The sequence below is a fragment of the Dermacentor albipictus genome, unplaced genomic scaffold, assembly GCF_038994185.2.
Source record: "Dermacentor albipictus isolate Rhodes 1998 colony unplaced genomic scaffold, USDA_Dalb.pri_finalv2 scaffold_15, whole genome shotgun sequence".
In the NCBI taxonomy this organism is placed as follows: Eukaryota; Metazoa; Arthropoda; class Arachnida; order Ixodida; family Ixodidae; genus Dermacentor; species Dermacentor albipictus.
Genome location: NW_027225569.1, coordinates 3,238,828 through 3,263,974, shown reverse-complemented (window position 1 = coordinate 3,263,974; position 25,147 = coordinate 3,238,828). Strand labels below are relative to the sequence as shown.

The following is a 25,147-nucleotide window of genomic DNA, read 5'->3' as shown; positions in this document are numbered from 1 at the left end:
CAGTATGCTATCTGTAATCAACTCGACAAAAGCTAGATTATCCTATGAATCATGAATTTATGCCGTCTAACATTGCAGCCGCCTCCTATGCACGTTGTTTACCTTTCTTGCACTGGTCCTCCATCCCCTCCTCCCATTTCACTTTTCAAACGTGAAACATTCGTAAATTTTTGTTTTCTTTTTATATTTGTGAATTTATTCATTTACCACCAATACAAGCGCTTTGCGCATGCCGAAATGGCAGCACGAGCGCTGAACAGATCGCAGAAGCTGACTACAGCGAACGGGTTATAACTAGCGCCACTCTACTCGTATGCTCTGTCCCTAGCGGCAAAAGAGCGAACTAGACTGGGCGTGCTGGAGCAGGGAGATCTGTGCAGGTGTGGAGTTTCAGTAGGTCGTAGGCTGAATCACGAAATGCCATGCTGCGTCCGCCAACCAATCAGCATCTTCGTTGCCCTTGACGCCGGCGTGGGCGCCCGCGCCGCTGCTTCGTGTGCAGTGCTCGGAAATCCGCCGGCCAGCGCGGACAATTCGCGCTTTTGCTGCAAGACAGGCCGCGTGTTGCGTGCATGCATCGCGGAGCCTTTCCGCCACTTCGACCGTGTCTGCTAACCTGGCGAGCACGTATTTGGACCCCGGTTGCTCAAGACTCAAGAATGGGGTGCTAAAAAATTGCGGACGAAGCATCGTTACCCCAGATCGCAGCGACTGGTGTCTTCTAACGGCAGCACTTGTCGGAAGCTGTGAACGAGCTTGGCGTATTCGGTGGCACTCGTCTCTACAACGGCGAATGACACGTGGCTGAACGGCGACCCGTAAGTTTTTCCCCTAGCTCATTGTTACTGTTTAAATAATTCCTTAAGTGTGATCTTTCGGGGCATGCTTTCTGGGTAGTTCTGAACTTAGTGTCACACATTACTTCCCCCCCTCTTCTTTAGCTTCTGGATTGGATTGGCGCGGCTCGCTACGTGCTTGCGCGCGCTTTTCCGAGCGCAGATTGGTGTGCGCCTGGTTTCTGCACTAGTCTGTTATGCGATCGCTTTTTCGAGCGCAGATTGATGTGAGCCTGGTTTCTGCACTAGGCTTTTGCACCATCGCCTGCTTTTTGCACTGGGTTTTCAAAAGGCGAAGTGAGCGTCGCTTACTGCGGAAGTGCAGCGCCGCGGGCCTACCGTGTATGGAAGCGCGCAGCAATGCCGGGAAACATTCATACAAAAGCGAAGGGTCAGAAAAGTGCGCTTTATTTTCCATTACTATGTCACACTGGGTAGCGCCGTGCGATCGCTTCTAATAAACGCAGAAACGAGTCCTTGCAGCGCATGTGCCCATTAATCGATGCCCACCATAGCCATATCAGGTGCGACTCGAGAAGCTGTAGAGTCACCCTGTAGCCGGCGGAGTCGAGGTAGCGCTTCACCTTCTGCCAGTAGCTTTCGATTTTCTGGGTGTGAGCGCCCGTGATTGGGTCTACAAAGTTCATGCTGTGGGTAACAGCCTCCCATTGCAAATTCAGTCTTGCTCCGTTAGCCCCCACCAAGTTCGGGATGCAGTTGTATGGGGCCCATTCATCACTGTGGATGGTGGTTCCCGGTTCAACGTTGGCTGCAATAATGAAGCCTAGCGTTGCCGCGTCTCGTCGGTCGACCTTGAATAGTCGGAGCTCCCCGGTGGTCACGCAGATCATGCCGAATACCCATGGTCCACAATCTGCAATGCCGCCGTAATTTTGGCGGCTCGGCGGAACGTTGTCGCCCGTCATCAGGCGGCCTCGATTGTATTTTCGCTTGCCGCGAAGGAGGCATTCATCAATTTGCACAATCCTCCCGGGGCCACTGAGTGGGGGTCGCGCCAGCAGCTCGTCCCGCACGACCTCACGAGCGTAGTTCCTCCAGTCGGCGATGACATGGTCCGACAGATTAAGCAAGTCGCCGGTCATCTCCTTCATGAGCCACGTGCCTATGTTTTTGCTCACGCAGTACGTGAGCCAAATCACTTGCCGCCTGCAGTAAGCGACGCTCACTTCGCCTTTTGAAAGCCCAGTGCAAAAAGCAGGCGATCGTGCAAAAGCCTAGTGCAGAAACCAGGCTCACATCAATCTGCGCTCGAAAAAGCGATCGCATAACAGCCTAGTGCAGAAACCAGGCGCACACCAATCTGCGCTCAGAAAAGCGCGCGCAAGCACGTAGCGAGCCGCGCCAATCCAATCCAGAAGCCAAAGAAGAGGGGGGAAGTAATGTGTGACACTAAGTTCAGAACTACCTGCTTTCTGAGCCTCTGAACTGTATAAACATTTAAACGCGTCTCGCGAACAGCTTTGCTGTTTATTTATACTATCGTTCCGCGGACAGCCTCTTGCTTTATTTCACAGGGATAGGCAGGCTAGTTGGTGGTCGATATTGGAATGTATCATGTAACCGCGTAAACAACAAGGTGTGTTTCCGTCTTTGCCCTTGCCGCGGTTACATGATGCTCTTGCATTAGGCATTTCAATAGGGCAAGGGAAGCTTTTTTTGAACTCGGACCGACGCGCTTGAATGAGTACCGCCATAGAATTTCGGTACCGCAAGTAGGTTGGTTTGTTTATACAGGTGTGCGTCGCTCGTGCACGCGACTCCCTTTTTTGGATTGCGGTCGCCTCGTAACCTTGTGGTAATTGATTCCTCGTTGGCGTTCTGTAATTCTTGCACTTCCAGCCCCCTCCTCAGCCGCGGGTGCGCGGTGTTACGCGACAGTAATTTGCCGCGTTGCGGTGGCGTCGACGTGCAATCTCGTTGGCATTCCAAAAATAATTGCAGCGCGATCACAGCCAGGCTCGGCGCGCTACTCCGCTGGCCTGTTGAGCTCGTTAGCGTTGCAACATATAATGTGCGAATGCGTGTTAACGCACATTTATGTTGGTGGCCCTGTTGCATGCATATTGACAGGCTAACGAGATAGCCACGGTGGCTGCATTTCGATGGGGGCGAAATGCAAAAACACCTGTGTGCTTAGATTTAGGTGCACGTTTAAGAACCCCAGGTGGTCAAAATTTCCTGTCCCCAATTACGGCGTGCCTCATAATCAGAATGTGCTATTGGCACGAACCCCGTAATTTGATATTTAAATTTAGGCTAACGAGGTTCAACAGCCGCTACAGGTCATAGGAGTGGGGAGGGGGGCGGGGCTACCATATATATATATATATTTTGCTCTCTTCGGCGACGCGGGGTGACGTTACACAGGGGCCGTATTCTGAAACGTTCGCCTTCCGCGAAAGACATTCAAAAAGCCGAGCGCCTGCTCAATCGTGACGTCAGCGTGCTCTCTCGAGCGCTTGACATCGCACGAGAGATCGCGCCCGGCGAGTGTAGAATGACTCGGGTGTGTTGTAATCGAGTGCAGCGGCCGTCGCACGGTTCTGGGCACTGGCCACGGTTGGCTCCGGTCGCTCTAGGTAAAGGGAATGGGAGAAAAAAGTGGGAAATGTTATATTTCAATGAATAAATTGTGCTACAACTGACAGTTGCGAAGCAACATTTGGGTGATATGATAAACCGACGGTCTTTGTTTCTGCGTGTGTATGTCAGCCATGAAGCACCGCCAGAGGGGCGTCGTGTCAACACGGCGCCCTGTTTTGAATATGGGTAGAGCTGAGCAAAGACAAAAGGAAACCGCGTAGCGCGTGTGCGAGTTTTATTCTGGCCGTTTCATTTTGAAAATGGGTGTGTGCAACGTTTTCGCTCACCGCCAAGGTCATGCGAAGAATGGCAAAGCTTCAGCGGAGCCCTCGAAGACACGCGGGAGCCCGCCGTATAATCGTCTGCTGCCCCTCTGCTGCCGTCCGAAAATTTGGTAAGTGTGCATTGCATGCGTTGAGTTGTGAACAGACGACAGTGTTCCAGTGCGTTATTTTTCTACTAAATTGCAGGTTTCAAAACGAGAAATAGTGGGAGGCTAATTATTTGTCGGAAATAAAGGCTACCATCACAGAAAATGTGTTCATCTCCTTTACGGTCTTGCTCGCAGACGGCTAGTTTGCCTGTTTTTGTAGATGAACGAAGGTCACCACAGCACCATGCTTGCGCGTCAAATCACCATTCAGCAAGAATAAATTATAATAAATTTCATGGAAAGTAACCCCCGGCTTGCTAGTAGGTCGGGGGAATTCGGTGGGAAATTTTCGGCCGCTAAAAGAATCAATTTATGCGAACAACTGGCGACACTTCTCAACGCAGAAGGGCCGCCAGTCAAGACAGAGCGAGAGTGGTGGCTGTGGTGGTGTAAGTTCGTCTACAAATGCTGGCGCGACGCTGGAAATCTTCCGTCCGAGCAGAGGTGAGTGAAAAGCAGGCTTTAATGAATGCGGTTCGTCGTCTTACGAGCGCACTGTTTTCTTGCAGGGCAACTGGCGGCGGCCGACTGGGCGGCATCCAAGGCTGCGTCCTCCAGCTTGTCGGGGTGGCTGCACCACTGGGCTCGGAGAGCCCTTTTTCGTGTCCAGCAGGTCCGAGGTGAGGATACTATTTGCAAGTGTACTCTTGCGTTTTGCTTTTTGATGGTGATGCCAGTGCCTGAGAAGGTCAGGGAAGTGCACTGTGGCGGCACACAGCAGGAAATACAGAGCAGCCTGAGGTGTGCACATTATGCAGTCGTGGTGGACAACACATGCCTGCGTAGTGCCGTCTAGGTCCTCTTAACTACTCGATCAATGAAACAGGGTGAAGCAGCTCGACCTTATGTTGAAGTTGAAATTCTGTTGTAGCTGTACACTTTCCAAGAGAGGGTGCAGGTGGGACGCAGTGCGAAGTAGTAGCATATCGCATGCGAAATTCAGTGTACAGGTGTTATAAAGTCTCCTTCCTTATGTTGGCATATTACTAGGCCAACGAAAAATCAGCGGTGCGCCAGGACCCCGAAAGAGCTGAAGAGCCGCAGCCTGGCCCCAGTGGGGCACGCATCGTGCCTCGACACCCGCCCTGCCACGAAAGCCAAGGCCCGGCGAGGGTAAGCCACTATACGTATCACTTGTGGACACATGCAATGAGTACAACAAGCGTCGGTGTCGCATGCAATTTTTTTTTTTTGCCAGGCCAAGCCGTAGGGTGCAGCTGCGCGAGAGGAGAGCTTATGGTAATGTCCGCACAATGCATTACACGAAATGTACGCGCAGTTTCATGCATGCTCCAGCAGTGCTTGATGCCGGCAGGCACGACTTACAGCTGCATTGTTTGGAGGAAAAGCCTGAACGGATGGTGATGTTCACGAAGTTGAAATGATGCAAAAAGTTTTGCTTTAGCAATATGTCTAGTTGTCCACTGTCCAAGTTGAGGTAGGCCAAAACCGAAGAGTGCACACAAAGTAGAAATTGGAAATGTTTAAGAGGATGGACATGACAGCCAAAGCTTCATACTGCCGCTGCTCACATCGTGATAATCTGTTAAGTGCCAAAAATGTAGACTTGAATGGTGTACATTGTTAACTTGTTTCTTCGGAAACGCTTCAATATTATACACTGTTTATTGCAACAATGCAGACAGCCTAGCGACGAGTAACTGTCGGAGTAACCTGAGCCTCGTTAGCTTTGCACAACCACCACTTAATGAAAGAACCTATGTTGCAGTGCAGATGACACAATTTTCTGGATACAGAGCAATGTGCAGGAACTGCTGCTGTTGATGACATTTTTGCTTTGCGACCACCCTGACAGGCTAGAAGTGCAGTTATCGTATACACTTGTGCTAGGGAACTACACTGCCTGCATATAGCAACGGACTACGGAGCCGAGGCACCAAATAATTCCCTTGTCTCGCGCTTGCAGTAGAAGTAATGCGCATCGACAGTTGAAAGGATTATAAAGGAATTACGATCACTGACCAAGTCTGATGAAAAATCTGACGTTTCGGAACCGCGTACGGGTTTCTTGTTCACTGAGTTAGACAAGAAATCGTCGTCACTTATATAGCCAGCACCTGACGTAATGAACGTGCGTAAACGGCAGGCATAGTCCCTGGTGTCCGGTTCATTGTAGCTGGCGTCGATTGAATGATTAGAGATTCTAGCAGCCGTCGGGATGACACGTTCTTTTCTTTGGCAACAACAGTGGCATTGTCCCAGTCAATCTTGTGATTATGTTCATGCGCATGCTCGGCAACGGCGTTCGTCGTGTGGCTATTATTTCTTACATCACGTTTATGTTCCTTGAGGCGTCTGGAGAACTTCCTTGTTTCACCAATATATACTCTGTGGCAATCAGCGCATGGTATCTTATACACAACTCCTGGGAATGATTCAACAGGTAACCTGTCTTTCACATTCATGAGCTGCTTCCGGAGCTTGCTGGTCGGGATGTGGGCAATGCGCAAATCGCATTTCGAAAATACGCGTGACAGTGCCCCGCTGATTCCTTGGACGTAAGGGATGGCTGCACGTGCACGGATCGTCGTGTTGTTCTCGGAGCTTGGCTCTCATATCCGCTTCTCGGTCCTGTATATGAAACAAGTAGGGTAGCCGTTGCGGGTTAGTTCATGATGGATCGTCCGTAATTCCTTTCTTACTGCATCGTCGCCTGAGCAGACACGCACGGCGCGTGTTATCAGGGACGACACTACGGATGTCTTATGGCCGACAGGGTGACAAGAATTAAACTTGAGATAATGACCTGTGTGTGTAGGCTTCCTGTATACCGAGAAGGCGAGAGCGCCTCCATCCCGACGAACCAGTACATCCAAGAAAGGCAACGAGTTGTCCCTCTCGTGTTCCGCAGTGAATTGTATGTGCGCATTTTCGGCGTTCAGGCAGTCCAGGAAGCGTTGGATGTCTTGTTTCTTCAAAAATACAGAAACAGTCATCCACGTAGCGGTAAGAAACTTTAGGTGCCGGGTTGAACGTGGCCAGCACTTTCCCTTCCAAGGCTTCCATTACTAGATTGGCCGTGGTGACCGATATTGACGTTCCATTGCCGTGCCATGCGTTTGCTGATAAAAGCTGCCACCATAAGAAAAATATGTGTTGCTTAGACAAAACCGCAGCAGCTCGCTGAGTTCGGGGACGTCGAAGGGCGTGTGACCAGGAAGGCCACTGTCTGCTTCTAGGGCTTCTTTGCATGTGGCTACTGCCAAATACACTGGGATACTAGTGAAAAGCGATGTGACGTCGAATGAGACCAAGGCGTCAACTTCCCTCTGAAGTGCAAGAAGCCCACACCCGTGCCATTGGTGTACTTTCCGGTATGTGGAGACACGGTGCACTGCGACTCCATAAGTCGACGTCAGGCAATATGGCACGCTTCTTGTGCTTTGAGTATGTCTTTGCGGGCGTAGTAAGATGTGAATTCAGACTAGCAGGCAGAACGGTGTTGAAAGGTAGCGTAGGGTCGCGGCCAAAGAAGATGAAAAATGGGAGAGAAGCCTGCGGTGTCATGGCGAGACCGATTATACGCGAAAGTAACAAACCGCAAAGCTACGTCCCAGTCGCGATGATCAGCGGAGACATACATGGACAGCATATTAGTGAGGGCTCGGCTAAGACGCTCGGTTAGACAGTTCGTGTGTAGATAAGCAGGAGCAAGTTTGTGTTTAGTCGAGCACGAGTGTAGAATGTCATTGACAACTTCAGAAAAAAAGTAGCAGCCTCGGTCGGTGAGTAGCTGTCGAGGAGCTCCGTGGTGAAGGATGGCGTTCTCTAGGAGGAAGTCAGCGAAATCGATTGCACAGCTTGTCGGAAGAACTCGTGTGATTGCATATCAGGTGGCGTAATCTGTTGCTACAGGAATCCACTTGTTCACGAAGCAGACGTAGGAAAAGGGCCTAAAAGATTAACACAACCCCACGGAAGGATGGTCCGGATGGTACGTCAAGTGGTTGATGCGGCCAGCGGGGAGTGTGGTCGGCTTTTTACGTCGTTGACAAAGGTCGCACGCAGTGATATAACGGCAGACGTCACGGTATAGACCAGACCAAAAGAAGCGCCGATGAACGCGGACCTAAGTCCATGACACGCCAAAGTGACCAGCAGTCGGAACATCATGAAACTGGGGAAGAACAGTCTGACGCAGATGTTCAGGCGCAACGAATAGTCGGGCAGGGCCGCACGCGCGCAGGCTAGAGCGGTACAATATGTCATCGTGAAGTTCAAAGATGCGAAGAGGAAGACCGGGCGTCGTCGAAGTGAGCCGGTGAATAGGTTCTTGTAAGGAGGCGTCCCGGCGTTTTTCCGCTCCAATGACGCAAAAAGCAGTCAGGAGAAAACGGTGACAGGGATGCCGGTCGCACAAACGTCAGGTGGGTCGGCAGGATGGCGCGACAACAGTCCGCATCTTGACGTAACCAGCTGGTCTTGTATACAACTGAATAGTTGTATTCTTGAAGGCGCAGAGCCCAGCGGCCAAGACGCCCTGAGCAGTGGCGTAGCCAGAAATTTTGTTCGGGGGGGGGGGGCTACGCCACTGGCCCCATATATATATATATATATATATATATATATATATATATATATATATATATATATATATACACACACACACACACACACACACACACACACACACACACACACATATGGGGCAAGTGGCGTAGCCAGAGAAGCTTTAGCTCGGGTGCTCCTATTTAAATACATGTAGCAGGGGAATTCGTTTTTCCCTGAGACCACTACACCAAATTTGAGGAGGTTTGTTGCATTTAAAAGAAAAAGTTCAATTCTAGTGACTACTGGTGTCGAATTTTTCATTTAGGTGGTGAATTATTTATTAAAAATTTTCAGAAAACGAAACTATCAAAACTCCGTGACTCAACAATGAAAAATGATATCACAATTCTGTGAATTGCACCTAATAGTACATCTACAGCGGACAAAATAGATATGTTACACATCAATCTAAAAAAAATTAGTGTTGTTGTAATACGGCTTTTGCAGAACCCTTGTACGCAACGTAACGAATTCACGTAAGATACAAATTGACATAGCAAACTTGTCCGCTTTGACTGCTATAATAGAGGCCGTTTACAGAACCACAATGTCTGTTTTTCATGCATAGCTATTAGTTTGTAAACGTCGTGCTTCTATTTTTTCAAGCTTTCGAATTTTTCAAAATATTTTAAACAAAATTCAGGCCCTAAATCGAAGTTGTGTTTCCAACAGAACTAGGATTTAACTTTCTCTCTCAAATGCAACCAATTTCAATAAAAGCGATTAGCAGGATTATCTAAGAAAAGCGTTTCTACGTTTTACAAGTATTTGAATAGGCCGCGTCGGATTGGGCCCGAGCTAAAGCTTCTTCTTAAACAATTTGTCAACGGATCAAATCCATGAATAATAACTGCATTGTCATTGCCAAGGATGCTGCAAACGAATTCTTGAACCCTACGCACAGTCAAAACAACAAAATATGTATTTTTTCATAAAAGAATGTACTCGTATGTGCCAAAAATTTTGCCCAAGATAACTGATATCAATGCTTCCATATTTCTGTCTATTTATTAAGTAAAGAAAATATCACACGAACTTTAGAATTATATCAGTTCGAAACCAGGAAAGCAGTGCATGCCACTGATATGAAAAATTAAAAGGCAATGAACTGAACAAGTTGAGGACAAACATGTTAATGAAACTTTGTCATTCAATAACCGTGCTTACATTCTTGTATATATGCAATGGCCAGTAAAAAATCTCAATGACGCTGTAATTTGTTTTAATGTATTACGCAGGAGCAGCTGTCACCGGTCGTGTATCGTGAGTAATTGCACCGAAATTATAGTAGCAACAGAGGGCACGTATAAATAGCAGGAATTCTGCAAGATATGCGAGGGCAAGTCAAATGAATGTGAGCCAACAACGGGGTACTTTATTTAAAAGTAGTCTTCATGAGAATTTAGACATTTGTCCCATTGACTAACGAGTCGCGTGATTCCCGTCTTGTAAAACTCCTTGGGTTGCTGCTTGAAAAAGTCTGTATCTGGTTCCCTTGAGTTGTTCTTTCGGTTGCCCCAAAATGTAGAAGTCGCAAGGTGACAGGTCTGAGCTGTACGGCGGATGCTGCAGCGTTTCCCACTTGAACTTTGCCAGTTTTGTATTAACCACATAAGCGACGTGGGGACAGGCATTGTCGTGGAACAAGATGACCCCATTCGTCAATTTTCCACGTTGTTCTTTCTTGATTGCGACACGCTGCCGTTCTGGCATTTCACAATATCGGAAACAATTGATAGCCTCTCAAGATTTAGCAAATTCTATCAGTAATGGACCCTGACCACCGAAAGAAAAGTCAACAACACCTTTCCAGTGGAAATGATGGCCTTTGCGTTCTTTGGGCGTGGTAAATTTGAATGCTTCCACTGTAAGCTTTGCCGTCGTGTTTCAGGCTCGTAGTAGTGGCACGAAGGTTCGTCCCCGATCACAATTGCAAACAAGAAGTCGTCATCCTCATTGTGATACCCGATCAGATGAGTCAAGGCAGCGCGAAACTTCTCCGTCTTCTCTCGATGGATCAAAATCTTGGGGATCCATTGCGCAGCAAAGAACCGATAATCTAGAAGCTCATGAATTATGGCGTGAACCGAACCGTGACTGTCTGCCAGTTCATCGATGCTTATCCTCCGTTCTTTTCATCAGCTCATGAACCTTTGAAATTGTGTGGGGGGTGATGGTACGATGAATTTGGCCCGGTCTTGGAATGTCTTTACAACGTCCTTTAAACCGTTTGCTCCAACGCTTCACAGTGGCCAATGAAATGCCGTGTTCAACGTAAACGGCAGCCATACGGCGATTAATTTCTGTTTTAGAAACACCTTCAGCTGTCAAAAACTTCGCGACACCGAGCTGTTCAACTTTTGAAGTGTCCATTATGTGACGCAACCATATTCAACCCAGTGTATGAGAGCATTAAAGAACATTTATCTTCACACCTGCGTGTCACTTTTGTAAATGAGACATGGCGTTCTCCTACGCGCATGCCTCGCAGATAATGAACCGAACCATTATTGCGCGGTTAGGGTAGGCTCACTTTCATTTTACTCACCCTCGTACATTAGAAATGCAAAGATACAATGGGATATACAAATGCGAAAATACGGCTTGATAAAGGACAAGAAGTGTCACTGGAAACAAATTTCATTGCATGTGTACACAAAACCTCGCAACAAGATATTTAAGTATACGTATAAGTCTCCAATGAGTCTATGTATGTAAGAAAAAGTAACTGTATATAATGCGTCAAACAAGGCAAATAAACATGTTGCACAATCATAGATTCACAGAATCCTAGATTCCGCCCCCATTCCATCCCCTCCCCCCGATGTATTGCGCGCGACGGAAGGCGGCGCGCTTGCTCGCCGCTTTTCTCCTTTGCGCACACAAGACTGAGCCACCATCGTAGGCTCACCCATTCCACCTCCCCTCCTACGCTTTCACTCGCACATACAGCATGCAGCACGTGGTCACGATTTTATCACCCTTGGACTTTATACGAAACATGAGGGTGACGGCGACGGCAGGAATGCGCCTGGAGTGTCCATATAGTTGCTTTCGCAATAATGTAATAAACGTATCCGGCAATTGAAGCGTCCCGTCGTCCATTACTTTTCGCAAAATAAGTATCAAAATCGAACTTTCACCATGCGACAATTCACTGCGCCGCAACAATGTATTTTTTTTCTGTGGGGCGGAGGCATCGAAATGAAAAAAAAAACGCATAGGAAAGTATGTTGGCCAGAATCGAATGCCTACATCGGGCACCTAATGGGGCTACGGAATTAATACCGAAGAAAACATGAGACGCTTGGCCCACTGAGAACCATACGCATACTGCTCAGTATCCTACACCGGCGAAACAAGACTTTCCGGAAAGGTTCCGCTCAAGGAACGCGGTGCAATCCTTCGAATCCCCACAGTGATGGCGGCGAGCGACCATTCTTTTTTTTTCTCGTCTGCTGGCCAGAAAGCTTCCAAAACTCTAAGTGAAAATCCACTTGGCCAGAGCAAACCGAACGCCCACCGAAGTGCACCGCGCGGTGGTCGGGGCCATACGAGGAAAAATATATGCGCTCTGGCTCACTCTGGCAGCCCGCGGGTAGGGTAGCGAGAACAAAAAAAAATTGAAGAGGCTCAATGTGTCCTCGGCGAATAAAAGTAAAAGTAGAAAAAATAAATAAGAACGTAGTTACTTTGGCTGGCTTTAGTGTCTTGACATGGATGTTCTGGCGTAGGTTCAAAAAAATGTTGATATTTTTTATGTGACATGACGGCACAAATGAACCACCCCAACGCATCGTCTCATTGGACTTCGCTGCGTGCTTTCTCAACTCGTCTGCTAGTGTGTTGATTTGGCTTGTCTCGTTGTATGTTCCGATGTAAGACTTTAGAAAAGTCAATGGAGCTTTGGCGTCAAATGTTTATAACAACATTAAACCCACAAAGTTCCGCAATTGAAAATTTATAGCACAACTTTGGAAATGTCAATGCGCGTTTCACATCAAGAGCTTATGAGTTTTATACCCATAAAGTTTCGCAATTGATATCCATGCACTCCATAGATTCCGTGGCCTCAGTGAAATGCCGCGGCGAGCCCGCTCACCATCAAAGCGCCCTTGAAACTTTGTGCTCGGATGGCACTGCTTGGCGTTAGGTGACTGCCGGTGTGTGGGCGTTGCCACGAAATCCAGCCCGAGTTCGCAATCTTTGCGGTCAAATGTCTTTTCGAGCGTCAAAAAGACATTCTAGACAAAATCCAGAGTGATTTCCGGCCCCGGGGGTCGCTTTGGTCGGCGGTGCATGGACAGCACGAAAACATTTCGGCGGGGGCTCAAGCCCCATAAGCCCCCCCCCCCCCCCCTGGCTACGCCCCTGGCCCTGAGGGATCTTTCAGGGACGAAAGCCAAAACAGCGTGGTGATCAGGGATGACTGAATTACCGGCCGTACAGATAGAGGCGTAATTTGCTCACTGCCCACACGAGAGCCGGACACTCGCGTTCACTGATAGAATACTTGGTTCAGCAGCGGAAAGAGGGCGGCTGCTTCCAAGATAGCTCCATTACCGTGGCCACTGGCATCGGTACAGACTTCTGTTGGAGCTGACGCATCAAAGTGAGCGAGAATGGGCGGCGAGCTAAGCAGCCCAATCAGCTCGGTGAAAGTACCAGCTTGCTCAGGGCCCTAAATGAGGGCAGCGTCTTTCTTGAGGAGCCGATTAAAAGGGCGCGCAACGTCCGCAAAATTTTGGACAAAAAGACGGAAGTAGGAGCAAAGGCCCAAAAAGCTGCGAACGTCCTTGGCACATGTTGGTACGGGAAAGTCCTGCACTGCCCGCATTTTATCGTGATCAGGGCGTACGCCAAAACAATCGACGAGATGCCCGGATACAGAGATTTCACGACGACCGAAGTGGCAGTTGGACGAATTTAGTTCCGCCTGACGGAAAACATAGGATCGTCGATAGTCGTTCGAGGGGCGCCGCAAAAGTGGGATAAAAAATGATCACGTCGTGTAGGTTACAGAGGCAGATGGACCACTTGAAACCGTGTTGGAGGGCCTCCATCATTCGTTCAGATGTGGCCGGGGCATTACATGAACCGAACGGCATCGCTTTGAGCGAAGCCATCGGGTGTAATAAAAGCCGTCTTCTCGCGGTCCATGACACCGACGGCAATTTGCCAGTAGCCGGAGGTAAGGTCGATGGAGAAAAATATTGTGATTCATGCAGGCAATCCAGGGCATGTCTAATGCGTGCTAGCGGATAGACGTCTCTGTTAGCTTGTTGAGGTATAAATAATCCACGAAATATCGCCTACCTTTGCCCTTTTTAACTAGTACAAGAGAGGATGCCCATGGGCTGCAGAAGGTCCAGTGGTGTTACGAGAAAGCATCTTGTCAACATCATGTTACACGATCTGTCGCTCAGCAGGCGAGACGCGGTAGGGTCGCCATTGGATCGGGCTTGCATCACCTATGTTTATTCGATGTTTGATGACTGATGTTTGTCCTAGAGGGCGCTATCCAATGTCAAATATGAAATAGAGGTTAGTAATATGCGATTGAAAGATTGGTGGAAGGAAAGTAAGGAAATGACAGAAAACGGAGACGTATAAAAGCAAAGTTCGCAATAGGGGGTCAGAAAATTTGGTTGTGGGAGTTAATAGTGCTTTTTTAATCTTTTTTAACCTAGATACGACATTAGACAGTATAATAACGAGCTTGGTGACGGAACCCACCACCTCGTTCCAAAAAGGAAGCTCATAACATCCATCTATTAATATACCCCAGTGCGAGGCAAGGTGGCAACGTAGTTCTTGAGCACGCTGGTGCGGAAGGCCGGGAGCAATCGTTTTTGTTAGGGCATTCAAGTCTGAAGGGGCAGAAGGCGAAGCAAGAGTTGCACACGAGGAGCTGTCACAACTTAAAGTCGAAATGGAATATTCTCGGGCCGGCTTGGTTTGCGCCAGGGTTATTCCGCATGGGAGTACTTGTGTACAAAGTCCAAAGTTCACAAGCGGCAGGCAGGATATGTTGTCCGAAATGGTAACGACGGTGTGTGAAGAAAAGCGATGTTATGCGAGAGCAGGACATGCGGATTAGGGGATGCGACGTATTCACCGCCTGGTACAGGTGGAATGGGTGAAACACCTACGTGGGTGACAGCACAATGAGGGAGCCGAATATGCTCTGTGGAACATAGCCGTATCGGAGCACTATCGGGAGTTTCAATAGCAGCAGATAGAGCGAGTTTCACAGCACCAGCAGAACAGTCTATCAAAGCGGAATGTGTAGGCAGAAAGTCAAGTCCCAGGATTAGGTCGTGAAGGCAATGCCTAGGACACACGCGATCCGGACACATGCGAATAATGGCTGGTGTTCCACCGTCAGTGACTCGGACCACAGGCGACGGGGTAGGAGTGAGGACTTTATTTTATTGTACCCACAAGACCGAAGTATACAGAGGGGAGTGGTTAAAAACATACACAAGTAAATAACCAAAGTACCAGGAAATGGTTAGTTATTGCAGAAAAATTGATAAGTTGTATCCGGGAGTGATGTCTGATAAGCCTGAGCGAAACTTTTGAGTTGTCTTTGATTGCGACAACTGCGCCGGGAAGGTGGTTCCATTCCTGAGAGGTGCTAGGAATAAATGATTCGTTAAGGTTCTGGTGCGGCACTGAATGATTCCAACCTTATGGCTATGGTCAATGCGAGAGGAAATGTAGGTAGGAGGTGATATTAGACTATCGCGCAGATACGAATTGTGGACGTATAATTTATGAAATAAAGCAAGGCGAAAGCACTTATGCTGGGCTGAGAGAGGAGCACGCAGCAAAGAGTTTTTAATGGCAGTTACACTTCATGTGCGGCTCTAATTGCTATGAATGAAACGTGCGGCCTCCTTTTGGGTTAGTTCAAGTGATTGAATAAGGGTTTCGAGGTGCGGGTCCCAGATGGATGAGGCATACTCAATCTCACTGCTGGGAAGCGTTTTGTATAGGATTAATTTTAATTATGTAAGAGCAGACGAAAAACTTCGCGAAGATAACCTAGCATGCGATTAGTATCATTAATTACGTTGTCGATGTGCAAACACCAGGAAAGTGACGAGGTTATGTGGACGCCTAGGTGTTTATAGGATGTTATGACCTCTAAGGGAGTATCATTAAGGTAATAAATAGTTCGGCCGAGTTACACGCATACATTTATTTATTTATTTATTTATTTATTTATTTCTTTATTTATTTATTTATTTATTTATTTATTAATACTGTCAACCCGCATAGAGGGTCATAACAGAGAGGACAATACAATTACATACATCAAACATGTACAATGCAAATGTACGTAAAGTAGCTCAACACATGTCAATTCACAGTGAATAAGATGTTCACTTGAATGATGTTCAGCACACTTCTGACCTCTATCAAAGTACTTACAATGAACATCAAGTCGCACATATCACTTGGCACTTCAAAGCTAAATTGGAAACTCCCGTAAATACGCCTCAGCAGCATTTTCAAAGTTGGTGGCATCTTTTAGGCTAACAATAGCGTTTGGCAATTGGTTCCACATTTCTATTGCATCGGGGAAAAAAGAGTATCGAAATGTGTCTGTGTTGGTACGGTAAGGCTTTATGACATAGTCATGGTTAGTTCGCGGGTTTCTTTTGCCTGGAGCGTGTAGATATTTCAGCTTATCAATCTTAAGTTGACCCTGCATTAATTGATAAAGCATCTTCAGCCCATATTTCTTTCTACGCACTTCAAGAAGATCCAAGTTGCAACGTTGTAACATAAGCGTGACCGATTCCTTCCTTCAGTACGTCGAACAAATGGAACGCGCCGCCAGTCTCTGTATCCTTTCCAATTTTCTCTTAAGCGTCACTTGATGGGGACTCCAAACAACGGCTGAATATTCTAGTATCGTCCTAATGAAGGTGGTGTATGCAATAAGCTTTACATTGCGCGATGCGTGTTCCAGTTTTTTTCACAGAAAGTATAACTTTTGATAGGCAGTCGTGCAGACGTTATCTATATGTTAGTTACATGTCAAATTTCGTGTTATTGTTACCCCTAGATACTGGAACTGTTGCGCATTCTCCAATAAATGTCCTCCAATGCTATAAAAAAAGGAATAGACAGTTTTCTTTTTGGTGATGTGTGTATATGTAGATTTGGGATAATTTATTTCCATTTTCCATTTCCTACACTAATCGTCTAAATTTTGCAAACATTTCTGAATTTTAAGCTGGTCATCAAGTTTAGTAATTGTGGTGTAAATTAAGCAGTCGTCTGCGAAAAGCTTAACCTGAACACCCTCTTCTGCCACGCTACTAATGTCATTAATGTAAAGGAGAAACAATAGCGGTCCCAATACTGAGCCTTGGGGCACTCCTGAGAGTACAGCTAATGAGTCTGATACATAACCATCCAGTTTAACTACCTGCGTATGGTTGGTTAAATATGCTTCAATCCATTTTATTATCACTTCATTTATTCCTGCATTACGTAATTTGAAGATTAATTGGACATGAGGTACTTTATCAAAAGCTTTCGCAAAATCCACGCAAACCACATCAACCTGTTGTCTTATATCTACTGCACCCGCAAAGTCATGAATTGTTTCTATTAACTGTGTAACAGTTGATAACCCGGTCCTAAAGCCATGTTGATAAGGATAAAGTAAATTGTTCTGATCTAGAAACCTAAGTATGTGTTTTGCTATTATATGTTCGAAGACTTTGCAGGTAACTGAAGTGACACTGGACGGTAATTTGTTGCCTGTCTTCGATTACCTCCTTTAAATACAGGTATCACGAATGCGGTGGGCCAGTCTTTCGGCAATGAGTGAGTTGTATAAGATTTTCGAAATATGACAGTTAGATAATGTGACATCCATTCTGCGTATCGTTTGAGGAATACTGCAGGTATATTATCGGGCCCACTCGATTTTTTCGTATCTAATTTGAGTAGTTGCTGAAATATTCCTTTTGGGTTATTTCAAGGGTCTCCATTGGAACAGTAGGGGGAATTCGTAAGGCCTCTTCCAAATTCACATTAGCTTCTGGGACGTTAAATACAGATTGGAAAAAATAGTTCAGATTGTTTGCTATTTCACCCTTTTCTCTTATAATGTCGCTTCCATCATGAATTTCGTCAATCATTTCTTTCCTGTCGCTAAAATACCGCCAAAATTTTTGAGGTGAGGACCTAAGGAAATCGCTGAGGTTTTTTTCAAAGAATGTTTGTTTAGATTTAGCCAAAGTACGTTTGAGTTCAGTTTTTAAATTGGCCAAGACCACTGGCGACTTGCTCCCTTTACGCCATCTCTTAATTTTTCTTTTCATATGAATTATATCTCGGGTGATCCAAGGACTAGTCTGCTTTGGTTTTTTAACCCGTGATGGAACATATTTGTCCATGCAATGATTTATAATACATTTGAATTCCTGCCATAATTCTACTGTTTTTAGACCAGCGGTACTCTTGAAAGTATCAAATTGAATCTCCAAAAAATCAAGAATCGAAGTGTCATCAGCCCTAGCATAGTCCTTAATTTTTACTGGCACATAGCTTTTTATTTGCCTAGTTGCTCGGATAGGCACATCGAGACAGATCATCCTGTGATCCGATATACCATCTTCTACCGTCACATTGTAATCATTTAGTTTATTTGATAGGAACACCAAGTCTAGTATTGACCTTGAAGTCGGCGTAATTCTGGTATCTTCAAGCACTATTTGTTTCAAATTGTACGCAAACATAATGTCTAGTATTTTTTCAGCGCTTACTGATTCCACACCACTATACGAAAAATTTTTCCAATTTATGTGTGGTAAGTTAAAATCTCCAGTCATTACCAACCTAGTGTTCCCATTTACATGAGAATATAAAAACTTGTTCAGGTTTTCCAGAAACTCAGGGGAGCTTGAGGGTGGCCGATATACAACTCCGATAAGGAAAACAGTACTTTTACAAGTAATTTTACACCAGAGAGTTTCTGGTACTTCACAATCAATCAACGAAGCATTTAGAGAATTTTAACTATTATACACACCCCACCTCCACGTGAGTCTCTGTCTTTTCTGAATATGTTGTAACCGGGAGGAACAGTGCAATCATTCGGTACATTTTCATGCAACCATGTTTCAGTTATAGCGGTTATGTGAGGATCATGCAAAAGCAATAAATACTCAAGATGCGTAGTCTTATTTACTATACTGCGCGCATTAAATGAGAGCAATCTTAGCTATTTTTTTGGTGTCTCAAATGAGGTGCATGAGCTATCAGATCCATTTGACTTAGTTGATACAACGCGCTCACTTCGCTTCATTTGATCAGTATCACGTTTGCTCGAGTGCAAGTAACGCTTGTCTCTGACGTCATCCCATGCGTATAACTGATCGTTTATCCGAAGTTTATCGTGCACAAGAACTACTTTTGCACCTGCGTCCCTGTCCAAGGCAGCACTATCCCATAATTTCTTTCGGATCTGCACTGTTTCCTTCGCATAGTCATTGCTTATCCTGATTGAAGTTCCCTTTAGCTTTGCGCCGCTTTTGAGGACGGTATCCTTTTCCTTGTAGTCATAAGATTTCAAGATCACAGGCCTTGGTCTATCAGGATTTACTTTGCCAATCCGGTGAATTCTTTCCACTGTAGAGACTTCTATGCCAAGAACTTTAGAAAAAATATCATTTACAACGCGTTCTTTTAACATTTGTGCAGACTCGTTGGTGCTTTCAGTAAGACCGAACACCATAAGATTATTTCCTCTGCTTCTATTTTCATAATCGATTAATTTTTCAGATTGTTTTCGTACGGTGGTCTCCAATTTATCGATTCTATTTTTCATTTCGTCGAACATGGCTAGTACACTTTGCATCTTATTAGTTTTAGCATTCACTTCAGCAATTTCTTTCCTAATATCATCGATCTTGCGATCCAATGCATTTTGATTTTCAAGAATTTCCTGCAAGATTTCAGCATTTCTTGGGCCTGGATTTTCCTCAACATCCCCGGCCATTAGCAGCAGCAGCAGTATTGACCAGCAATCCACCAAAATAGCACAACATCTACGAGGGCATGGCAGGACTAACAAGCATCTATTATCACTACGATACGTAGAGCAGTAACTAACCTGCAATAGCAGCAACGGCGTTTTAGGCATCATGCTTGTCAGCCAAGTGCCATGCCCTCTGAAGGCGATGTTCTCGCGTTGTCCCTTTTGTAGACTGGTCGCTGGTGACGTCACACCCGTGACAGCGAGTCCGGAATATGCGCACTCCAAGCTTGCATTTCTGCAAAGTTGCGCATCGACGATCAAAACGAGGCATCCGTCGTCCCTGTCCGACATTCCAACGAGAAACCACGGCAGCATCTGCAATAGCAGCAACGGCGTTTTAGGCATTTGTTTTAGGCAACGGCGTTTGTGTTTAGTTACGTTGAGTTGCATTAACCATACGCCACACCAGTTAGAGATGGCGTTTATATCTTAAAGCAAGAATTTGTTATCAGATTTGTCCGAGATTTCACAGAGGATAACACAGTCATCTGCGAAAAGGGAAATATTAGAACAAACGTTATTGGCTCAATCGGTAATGTAAATTAAGAAAAGAGGGCCTATACCTGATCGTTGCGGCACACCAGAGTCTACAGGATTAGATGGGGACATATGATTTTTTGGCACAACATACTGTGACCAATTAAGGAGAAAATGCTCAAGCCATGCAAACAGGTAAGGATCAAGATTAATCCTCAACAGATGATTCCGAAGCTCAGCATTCATCCCAGATACTTGCGCGCTAGTGTCAAGCAGAGCTGTAACAGGTATACCATGCACGTTCACTTAATGAGGTTCCGATGTTTGGACAAGGTCAGAAGAGGATTTTTGCATCGGGTCGGTTTGGCATCATCACCTCCAGATGCTGCACCCGTTAGTTTTGCGGAAAGGTGCGCCGGAAGGAGCTAGGGGCAAGGAATCTACGAGATGAAGGCGATCGGGACAAGCGGCGACCTGGCGAAGGAGAGCGGGTAGGCAGAGATGTGTCGGAGGAATTTACTGGCTGCGTTTGCGAAGGAAAGCGAGGAGCAGCATGACGGCCGTGGAGAGGGAGGTAGGGCCAGGGGGTCGAATTCCACGAAGAGCGGTAGTGACGTGAAATATGAGCGATACGGCCACAAGTGAAGAATATAGGCGGCCTGTCGTCTGGAGTGCGCTATTCCGCGTAGGAGCGTTGAGGCTGCGGTTGCGTACGGCAGTGTTGGGCGGAGTGTAGTCAGGCCGATTAATTGAACAGACGTTGGTCAGGCCAACGTTGCCCAATTCCTGGCTGAATAAACGTGCACTCGGCAACTGAAAAAGTTCAAAACACAGATTGACGGTTCGGCGCCCAATATGGGTGCCTTGTTCACAATGAACGAATGCATGGTGGTCTTTATTATATACGCGTCGGAAGACGTAATGCGCTTGCGTACAACTCGGGGAGGGGTCCCCGTGTCCGGTTTATCGTGTTAGTAGTAGATTGTATGCAGAATGATTCAGAGAGCAATCGGGATAATTTTTTCTCTCTTTCGATGATAGAAGCCGAATGCCAGTTAATACGGTGTCCAGTCTTTTCGTGATGCTCTGCCAGGGCGTTGGATACCGTGTGTCCTTTGGCTACATCATTGTGATGCTGCTGTAGCCTTCATTTAAGGTTCCCCGTCTCGCCTACGTAGCACGCATGGCAGTCCTGGCAAGTAATTTTGTAGATGACGCCCGGAAATTTTTCTTTTTCGAGGCGGTCTTTCACTCGGACAAGTTGTTGGTTTAGTTTGCTTGAGGGGACGTGGCAGACTTGTACATCATAATCTTTGAAAATTCTTGATATTGACTCGCTCACGCTTCGTGCATAGGGGAGAGACGCCCGTTTTCTTGTTCTTAGCGGCCTTATAGGGGCTTCAGCTGCACGCTTTTCTTCAGTCTTTATAAACTGTCCGGGGTATCCATTGCTGACCAAATCCTGCGGCACTCTCCAACTCAGCTCTGCGTGCGTCAGTAGTCGAGCATAATCGGAATGCGCGGGTGAACAATGTGGAGGCAACAGATCGTTTTTGTCCAAGGGGATGGGCTGAATCAAAGTGCAAATATTTCCCCGTGTGAGTAGGCTTTCGATAAACACTTGTGAAAAGGCCGGATGCAGTGCGCATGACTTCGACGTCGAAGAAGGCCAATCGACCATTAACTTCTTCAACGGTGAATTCTATTGTGCTTTGGAAAGAGTTCAGGAGCTGCAGAAAAGGTACGACGTCTTCGCGGCGGATAATAGAAAAAAATTACCGACGATTACGTTACTTCCTAATGCGAAATTTGAGCGCAGCAAATAAGCTGCTTCACCTTTTCGATAGATTGAGGCAAAGAAATCGAGCAACACATGTATGCGCTATCACATAATTTTTTTTATTTTTCACACGTATTCCTTTAACAAAGACTCCACTAACAGTTCTCGACAGTCATGAAGGAAGCTTTGTGGTCGGAGAAATAGACTGATATATGTTCGACTTGGTACACCAATGCTTGATTCTCAAAGACGAGATCTATACAAGTGCCTCGCGAGGTTGTCACAGCCGTGGGACGCGTTACGAGCGAGAGGAACGGGATGTTCTCCCGCATAAGTGTTAGGAAATTGCTGTTTGTCTTTATGATAAAGGGAGGAGGGAAGAGATAGCAGCGACTGACTGATGCCGCTGACGCCGATAGTGAGTCAACCCCAGCTGCGGAGTTGGTTTCAGGGACAACGCCGCCGATGCCGACACAAACAATATGATACCCTCGCTTCCGCAGCGCTAAGAACCAGGTCTAGCCGTAGGAAGGTGGTCACGTATTCGTCGACGTGCTGGGGCCTACATGAAATAACCGGCGCGTCGGCAACTGAAGAGCATCCTATCCGCCACACAAGAACAGGGGGGGGGGACCCTTTCCTCTTTCTGCATGGCGGCGACGGTGTTCTATGCAGTCACGTTATCTTGACTCTCTAGCGGCGTCAGCGGCATCCAGCGGTATCAGTCGGTCGCTGCTAGCGCTGGGGGGATGAAAGGGGGGCGGAGCTGGTTACGAGGCCGACGACGACGCGAAACCCAGGAACGGACGCCAAAGAGCTGCGCTCTAAAACAGTCGTCGACATACCGCAGGAACAATTTTGGGGCGGGCTGAAACGTCGCGACGGCTTTATCTTCGAGGGCTTCCAAAGCAATGTTGACACAAGACACTGACACCGATGCTCCCATTGCCGTTCCAAACACCTGCCTGTAAAATGATCCATTAAATGAAAAATATGTGTTGCGTAAGCAAAAATCCAAGAGGCGGCACTTCTCGTCGACTTCGTATGGGGTGCTCAAAGGCAGAGATGTGCATTCGTTCATTGGGAACAAGGCACCCGTATTGGGCGCCGAAACGTCAATCTGTGTTTTGAATTTTTTCAGTTGGCGAGTGTACGTTTATTCAGCCATGTTCTTTCTTCGCCAGACGAGTTTTCGTCAAACCCTTGACTTCATTGCCCAATTCCTGGCGCACGACGGACTGTATCAATGAAACAGTCGCCAGGCAATTATCGGGGCCAGGGGTTGGGGTCGTGACAGGAGATAAGGCTTCTATTTCACGTCGGAAAATATGTACGATGATATGTATGGCATGAGGAATCACGTGGACACAGTGGCTGCTTCGGAGGCGCCGAAGCGAGCTGAAAACAAAAGTTTAAACTCCCACCTGCGCTGTGGTTCCGATTAAGTGGTGAGGCTATCCCGCCTTGGGTGTCTGCGTGTGACAACATTTGAAATCAGTATAATAGGTAGTGGCTTCCTTTGGCGGCGTGCAGCATGGTACACTGTTAGCAAAAATGATCCGAGATGAGAGTAAATGACTTGTCCTCTATCGCATTCCCCGATGGGAGGTTAATATACTCCGGGTAAGCGGAGTAAAAGATTTACTCCGCCGCTGAACAGGGGTTGTGGATGTACTTATGGGAGTATACGTTTACTTCCATCGCGGAGCTTTTGCGGGGGACTATGGGAGTATATGTTTACCTTCATCGCGGAGCTTTTGCAGGGAACTATTGGAGTATATGTTTACCTCCATCGCGGAGCTTTTGCGGGGAACTATGGGAGCATATGTTTACCTCCATCGCGGAGCGCTTGCGGGGCACTATGGGAGTATATGTTTACCTCCATCGCGGAGCTTTTGCAGGGAATTATGGGAGCATATGTTTACCTCGATCGCGGAGTTTTTGCAGGGAACTATGGGAGCATACGTTTACCTCCATCGAAGAGCTCGTGCAGGAAGCTATGGGAGTATGTTTACCTCCATCAAAGAGCTTTTGCAGCGAACTATGGGAGCATATGTTTACCTCCATCGCGGAGCTCTTGCGGGGGACTATGGGAGCATATGTTTACCTCCATCGCGGAGCTTTTGCGGGGAACTATGGGAGAATATGTTTACCTCCATCGCGGAGCTCTTGCGGAGCACTATGGGAGTATATGTTTACCTCCATCGCGGAGCTTTTGCGGGGAACTATGGGAGCATATGTTTACCTCCATCGCGGAGCTTTTGCGGGGCACTATGGGGGCATATTTTACCTCCATCGCGGAGCTCTTGCGGGGGACTATGGGAGCATATGTTTACCTCCATCGCGGAGCTTTTGCGGGGAACTATGGGAGAATATGTTTACCTCCATCGCGGAGCTCTTGCGGGGCACTATGGGAGTATATGTTTACCTCTATCGCGGAGCTTTTGCAGGGAATTATGGGAGCATATGTTTACCTCCATCGCGGAGCTTCTGTAGGGAACTATGGGAGCATACGTTAACCTCCATCGAAGAGCTCTTGCAGGAAGGTATGGGAGTATATGTTTACCTTCATCAAGGAGCTTATGCAGGGAATTATGAAAGTACTTTTTCACATTGACGAGGGAAGTTTTGTAGGGTACCATATTTACAGTGGTCAGGGAGGTACTGCAGGAAGATATTGGGAGTATTTGTTCACATGCATCAGCTAGTATGCTGGTGTCAGAATTTTCAGTATTGATATTCCACACTGGGAAATACAGAATATATTGGTGTCCAAGCTGGAAGATGCACAAAAAAGTAAGCAACGTAGTGCGTTGTAGAAAATAAATTTATTGCATGAGCACACAGGCAAGGAAAAAATGCACGACATGGGCACAAGCTCTCAACTGGTTTTTTATTCCTGTCATGTTTTTTGCACAAACCACACAGGAATATAATGACATAGAAATACACAGAATAACACAGAAATATAATAAATAGAAAGCAACGCATCCAGCTGCAGGTTTAGCCAGGACCATATGAAATGAATCAAAAATATATCTAAACGTGCCACAAGTACCTAAACAACGTGCAATAGTCATTGCGAAAATAACATAGATATAGCAGAGCATTCTGTGACACCTGAGTTCGCCCACCTAGTTTTGGTGGTACTGCAAAAGGTAAAGGAGAGAGTACAGAGGACATCATTGCTCGTTGAAATTCACACGAAGAAGAGTTAAAGCATCAAAAACTGGGGATGATTCCAGCCCACTTATTGCACTTCAAAACTAAATGACTAGGAAAACGAAAGTTAACGGTTCCATTTTTACGGTAAGCTGGCAGAGTGGACTACATAAAGCAGAGCTCAGCTTCGCTTTTTTCCCCATGCCACTGAAAGG

General features: G+C 46.7%; 1 long non-coding RNA gene across 1 annotated transcript; it reads left to right on the top strand.

Moving 5' to 3' along the window:
- The first annotated feature begins 416 nt into the window (after positions 1-416).
- LOC135913429 (uncharacterized) lies at positions 417-4,993 on the top strand. Its single transcript, XR_010568008.1, has 3 exons — positions 417-818; positions 4,383-4,493; positions 4,864-4,993. It is a non-coding gene; the product is annotated as an uncharacterized lncRNA (long non-coding RNA).
- Positions 4,994-25,147: the final 20,154 nt, after the last annotated feature.